The 7,245-nt window shown below is 32.6% G+C and overlaps 1 pseudogene across 1 annotated transcript; it reads right to left on the reverse strand.

Annotated features, from left to right (window-relative positions):
* Positions 1-364: 364 nt before the first annotated feature.
* LOC143569016 (imidazole glycerol phosphate synthase hisHF, chloroplastic-like) lies at positions 365-6,558 on the reverse strand (annotated as a pseudogene). The gene is made up of 19 exons (XR_013141661.1): positions 6,366-6,558; positions 6,202-6,284; positions 5,293-5,391; positions 5,104-5,230; positions 4,143-4,312; positions 3,222-3,336; positions 3,052-3,107; positions 2,924-2,962; positions 2,722-2,820; positions 2,575-2,637; positions 2,430-2,492; positions 2,217-2,299; positions 2,033-2,141; positions 1,902-1,955; positions 1,702-1,789; positions 1,563-1,600; positions 1,372-1,477; positions 1,115-1,281; positions 365-463 (listed from the first exon to the last, which is right to left on the reverse strand). The product of XR_013141661.1 is annotated as an imidazole glycerol phosphate synthase hisHF, chloroplastic-like (transcript).
* Positions 6,559-7,245: the final 687 nt, after the last annotated feature.

Genomic DNA, 7,245 nt, shown 5'->3' on the forward strand with positions numbered 1-7,245 from the left:
TCGTTTTATAATGTAGAATTAGAATTAGGTGCTCGTGGGAACAAAAAATAGTTTCGAAGTGGATTTCACCGATTTCATATGGTCGGCATTCAAAAACAGTTGATTCATTTGTCTCCAGTCCATTTTGCTTATAATGGAATCTGCAACACTCACCATTTCTGATCTACTGGTGAGGATCTGGTCCGATTAAAAACATTGTACAAAAGTTAACGGCGCACCATCCAAGCCCACCTTGGCTTGGAAGAAACAAAAGATTATTTTCATCGCTTTTTTCCACAACAAAATACATTTTGTATCAACACAAGTTCTCAAAACTGTTGGCCAAGAAATAAAAAGGTTTGAACTCACTACCTTAACTTTCAGAAATCACAAGTTATCTTATTTCTTAATGTTGCATGGGAGACTACATCCTTACTTCAATGCCTTTCTTCAACAGATGGTCTTTTACTGACTGGATCGGTACCTGCAGCAAAAGTAACAATTAGTTTACTATTCCAAATATAGTTAAAAGTCAACGCAACTAGTCAAAAAAAATTTTTTCTAAAGCGCGCGCTTTGCTATTAGCATCAAGACTTCCGGTGTCTCCAATGGATCCACCAAAAAGTTTTAACAATAGTTATTATTATTATTTTCTCTATTAAATTAAACGCACACTTGTTTAAAGTTTGAACAAACAAACAAACAAAACTTTATTTATATTTTGCTGAACTTTCGAATATATTTTTGTTCAATTATTTAACAATATAAAGATCTGACTGAGATTGAACTAATAATATAAATTGTGTAAATAAATTTTCATTTTTATGTTCATTATTAACCACGATAAAATTTAATCAAATGTTTTGCTATTCCCGCCGACTTAAGGCATCTCGAATTGCACCAAATTTTTAACACTGCTTGTTTATATACAGAGTATTTATTTACACCAATTATTCTTTATTAAGCTAAAAGCAAACTATATTTAATTTATGAAACTATAATTTTATATTTGCTTTAATTATATAACTTAACTAGTTATAAAACTTAGCAGTAACAACTATAATGCGTGTGAGACATTTTGTATAACTAGTTTTCATTTTATATGTTGATTATTAAACAATTATAAGAAAAATACCTCTTTCCTATGAAAAATTCCAGCAGCAAGAGCTGCAGAAGCATTTGTTTCTGAGAAAACTTCAGAAAAATGCTCGGGTTTTCCCGCACCGCTACTTGCAATCACAGGAATGCTCACAGCATCAGAAATCAGTTTTATCAGATCAATATCAAATCCATTTCCTTGACCTAAAAAAGTCAACCAGAGCAAAACAAAAAAAATGTGAATAACAATTTCTTTCCTTTCATTCATCACAAACTAAAAGATTTAATTTTTACCGTCACAGTCGATACAATTGAGCAATATTTCTCCAGCTCCCAATTCTTCAACGGCTTTTGCAAGCTCATAAGCTCCTATCGGACGACCCTCTCTTCCACCATTCACCTATTTATATTTATGCTTTCAAAATATGATTATTATTTATTAATAATAATTAATATGCATCTAACGCAAATGAAGGGAAACTTACAGTGCATTGATACCAGGCGTACTCTTCACCATTTGGTCCTGAAAGCAACAATCAGTAAGTTGGATGCATCAAGTTATATATAATATATCAATAAAGTCACATAGTATCAAAAGCATAAAAAGAATATAAGCGGACTTACCCAAGTTTCTTAGTTTAACAGATTTGAATCCAACCTCATAAGAACTCGTCAAATATTGTCTACGAGGGTCAATGCTTACAACCACAGCCTGCAAAATCAATATCAAATCAAATATGTGGATGTAATAATGTAATATGTGTGATTTTGTAACATGGCATTTAGTACAGATAAAATGTAAGAAATGCAAAATAAACAATTACCTGATTTCCATAGACTCTGGAAATTTGTTCTAAGCTGCTCTTTCCAATTTTTAACTGTAAAAACTGAGGTTGTAATAAACCAAACAAATATTATGTATTTTGAATTTTTTGAATAAAAATTAGTTTCTTACTCCTGTTTTTAAATACTCTTCTGCAGCATAAACGGCATCACTTCCTATAGAAATCTTATCTGCGCCAGATCTGAAATATTCTGAAGCAACTTCCAAACTAGAATAATGCCTATAAATATATAAACATTTTATTAAAATTAATGTATCACGAAAATATCTACTAAAAAAGTGACAGAATGATTACCTGCCATTTGCATCAGTGAAATCACGAATACCACCGCCAACTGTCAATGGTACAAACACATTCTCTGATGTGTACTTCAAAACCTATCAAACAAACAACAACCAAACTCTATTTCTTATGCATAAAACCACATAAAGTTTACTCTGTTTAAATAACTAACTTGATAATTTAGTTTTTGTAATCGCTAATAACTTGTTATTAATTTTAACATACCTGCAACATTGGCAAATCGCCCAGAGGGAAATCACGAAAACCGGTGATGTTTAAAAAGCTAACCTGAAATTAATAGCTTTTGTTAGAAGTTTAGAGCTCGTATAAATTAAAACTAATATGTAATACAAAAAATAATAATCAGTACCTCATCAGCACCATCTAAGTAATACTGTCCAGCAAGTTCAACCGGCTTACCAAGGTTCCTCACCTATAAAATATAACCATATTAATTAAAATAATTTTAATATGTATACTGTTTTAATAATACAATATGTTCAAGTCTTCAAGATACCTCATTCTCGTTTGTTTGTTCTCTCACATCATATTGATCACCTTTTGTAACAACAAGATCACCATTATCATTTGTTCTCACATCCAAACAAGCAATAACCTGCAAATATATAGCGTCAATATATTAATCTTTTAATCTAAGCATGCTATTAAACATAATTGTGTAGATAATCATTACAAATATGTTATACACAACAACTCACCCTCTTTGCAAGCTTTGTAGCTTTCCCGTCATATGACTTCTGTCTTCACATTACCGTGTTAGGTCTTTAAATAGATAAAAGAGACATTTAACTATATAAAATTTGAAATTTAAAAGCTTAAAGCCTACCTTAGTTACTGAAGAATTTGGTAACAAGAACTTTCGTAATATTGAAAGACCAACATCTGAGAACATCTCAAAGGGTCAATTATGTAAAAAAAATGTCAAATTAATCTAAACTCTTTAATAAACAAACTATTTGTGAAAGTTAAAAGCACAATATGAATTATGAAACTTGCCTCCACTTTTCTCCGGATGAAATTGAACTGCGTGCACATTTCCCCTTCTGATAGATGATATAAAATCAATCCCATAATCGCATGTGGATGAAATCCACTCTTCATTTTCTTCTGACTATAATTATAATAAAACACGATCAACCCTTAATCGATCATCAGTAAAAACGAAGATTTACAGGTTTAACAAGACAAGCATATAACATACAGGAACAGCTCGGTAAGAATGAACAAAATACACATGTCGGTTTGCAACTTCATCCAAAATAAGCGAATCATTGTTAACTTGCAAAGCATTCCAACCAATATGAGGCACTCTGCAACCATTAGAAGAATCAAAACGTCCAACCACCCCAGGAATCACACCGAGACCTTTCACTGAAACAATAATAGATGAAAATAATTATTACAATACTCGCTTTATTAATATAACATAAAAGAGTAAATGCTCACCAGGCCCGTTGTCTTCACATTACCGTGTTAGGTCTTTAAATAGATAAAAGAGACATATAACTATATAAAATTTGAAATTTAAATGCTTAAAGCCTACCTTAGTTACTGAAGAATTTGGTAACAAGAACTTTCGTAATATTGAAAGACCAACATCTGAGAACATCTCAAAGGGTCAATTATGTAAAAAAAATGTCAAATTAATCTAAACTCTTTAATAAACAAACTATTTGTGAAAGTTAAAAGCACAATATGAATTATGAAACTTGCCTCCACTTTTCTCCGGATGAAATTGAACTGCGTGCACTTTCCCCTTCTGATAGATGATATAAAATCAATCCCATAATTGCATGTGGATGAAATCCACTCTTCATTTTCTTCTGACTATAATTATAATAAAACACGATCAACCCTTAATCGATCATCAGTAAAAACGAAGATTTACAGTTTTAACAAGACAAGCATATAACATACAGGAACAGCTCGGTAAGAATGAACAAAATACACATGTCGGTTTGCAACTTCATCCAAAATAAGCGAATCATTGTTAACTTGCAAAGCATTCCAACCAATATGAGGCACTCTGCAACCATTAGAAGAATCAAAACGTCCAACCACCCCAGGAATCACACCGAGACCTTTCACTGAAACAATAATAGATGAAAATAATTATTACAATACTCGCTTTATTAATATAACATAAAAGAGTAAATGCTCACCAGGCCCGTTTTCTTCACTTGACCGTGTTAGGTCTTTAAATAGATAAAAGAGACATTTAACTATATAAAATTTGAAATTTAAAAGCTTAAAGCCTACCTTAGTTACTGAAGAATTTGGTAACATGAACTTTCGTAATATTGAAAGACCAACATCTGAGAACATCTCAAAGGGTCAATTATGTAAAAAAAATGTCAAATTAATCTAAACTCTTTAATAAACAAACTATTTGTGAAAGTTAAAAGCACAATATGAATTATGAAATTTGCCTCCACTTTTCTCCGGATGAAATTGAACTGCGTGCACTTTCCCCTTCTGATAGATGATATAAAATCAATCCCATAATTGCATGTGGATGAAATCCACTCTTCATTTTCTTCTGACTATAATTATAATAAAACACGATCAACCCTTAATCGATCATCAGTAAAAACGAAGATTTACAGGTTTAACAAGACAAGCATATAACATACAGGAACAGCTCGGTAAGAATGAACAAAATACACATGTCGGTTTGCAACTTCATCCAAAATAAGCGAATCATTGTTAACTTGCAAAGCATTCCAACCAATATGAGGCACTCTGCAACCATTAGAAGAATCAAAACGTCAAACCACCCCAGGAATCACACCGAGACCTTTCACTGAAACAATAATAGATGAAAATAATTATTACAATACTCGCTTTATTAATATAACATAAAAGAGTAAATGCTCACCAGGCCCGTTTTCTTCACTTGACTCGAAGAGTAGCTGCAGACCGAGACAAATGCCTAAAAATGGACGATCATTCTCAATGTAAGCCCGAAGAGCTTCAGCCATCCCAAAACAATGAATTAAGATGGGCTTTATCTTCTTCTGGGAAATCATCATATATTTAATGTATACAGCATGCTAAATATTAAAACTTACCCATTGTTGTTTAAAACATCCATCATTGCAGCAAAAGCTCCAACTCCAGGAAATATAAGACGTTTTGCATTCAAAATGTCCTCTGGTGTTTGAACCTGGAAAAAGGGGATTAAAGAGAATATTAAATAACTAAAAGATATATTATGCAGTGCAGAAAAAGAATTTACAAACGTATGCAAGATCAAGAAGCTATACCATATTGTGTACTTCATGTCACAATATGCATTATTCAACAGTGATAATATAGGATTGTTAAAACTGTGTATGAAGTTTTATAACGCCACCTAAATTGATTGTGAGCATATTGCCTTAAACCGAAGCCCTCGTTTATCTTCGGATTAAAAGAAACAACTTCAACCAATTATATGAAATTGGTCAACCGTGTTACATTTTATATCGATTAAAGGTTAAACAAATTGAGGTACAAATTTTGTCTGCAAATGAAACAGACAATATAGTTTTATAGGAACAAAAGTATATTTATGTGTTACAACCTCTAATAGATCATATTTGAATTAATAGCTATAATGTCATATACCGGATAGTTTTCTTACACCATGTTCATATCCATATAAATATAAATAAAGTATTAACATATACACACACATGTGTGTGTGTGCTATTAGTACATACATGAACAAATAGTTCACCGAACATTCATGAACGCAAATGAAGAAACAAGACCTTGTTCGTGTTCATTCATTTGCCTAGACAAACACAGAACTTCTGCCGAACAAGTCGCTAAAGGTCATTCGCCTTAGTTCTACATATGCTACGAGATGTTCCGTATGTGTGCTTATTGATCTAATTCATGAGAAAATAATAATACTCGGTCTGAAATGTAGAACCTAAATTCAAGCCCAATGCATGCAACAAAAAATGTGGTAGCACATAATCTTACTTACATCTTTGATATCGAGACCGAGATAACGAATTGCATTTCTAATACTTTGAACAATGCCGGCTCCATAATCAAGCAGAGTCACCGCTGCAAATTCAAATTTGAGTAAACGACGATTATTATAAAACAAACTGGTTATAAAAATACGATACGAATAGATATTACTACTAGAATCGGTGCCTCCGATAGCGGATGCACGGACAGACAGCTTGTTAGAAGATCTGAAACTAATGCTGCTTCGGTGTAATTTCAGTGGCCGGCGTAGTGGACCGGAAAGTGTGGTGAACTGCGATGAATTGAGCGTCGCTGACTCCATTTTGCAAACGATGATGATATCGCCGCCGCCGAACCTAAAATTGACTGACACTGACACCTGGTATCGGTTTCAAGTACGGTGGGTCAAGTAGTTTGTGAACCCAGTCTAGGGTTTAACGGAACTGAATTTGGGCTAAACTATCTAACATCTCTCCACGTGTTAAAACATGAGGTTAGGTTCGAGTCATTTTAGGCTAAAATCGAAACTTCGGTTTTCAAAATTTTGAAACCGTTTAGTTTCGATTATTTTGGTCTTTTGTTTTTCATTTTTTCGGTTTTCATTTTGGGTTCAGTTTTAGACTTTTAGTTTTTTAGTTTTGCTATTTAAGCTTGAAAATTTTATGCCAAACAACAAAAATATGTACGTTCAGTTCGGTTTCTACTACAACATAAAATCAAGCCGTCGGTTTTTGTTACGGTTCGGTTTTTCCAGTTGGCTCTTCGGATTTTTTGGTTTCGGGTTTTTTTTTTCGATTTAATGCACACCCCTGTTAAAGCACATCGTTATATTACGCATTTACAAGATGTTCACAGTTCGTGAACTGTTCGACTCAACAACAAATTTCTTTTAACACCATCGAAATAAAGTTTTTTTTTACCACAATTTTCTTTTAACATCTAAATTCCACATCTACACTTGCAAAGATTTAAACTCACATTTGTGAAACCACCATACCAATAGTTCATTTAATAAACAAATAAACACGAATAAAATTTTTTGTTCATTTAGTTA

Source organism: Bidens hawaiensis, unplaced genomic scaffold, assembly GCF_021521415.1.
Source record: "Bidens hawaiensis isolate Kalapana, Puna unplaced genomic scaffold, B.hawaiensis_p1.1 tig00024293_1, whole genome shotgun sequence".
NCBI classification, from domain to species: domain Eukaryota; kingdom Viridiplantae; phylum Streptophyta; class Magnoliopsida; order Asterales; family Asteraceae; genus Bidens; species Bidens hawaiensis.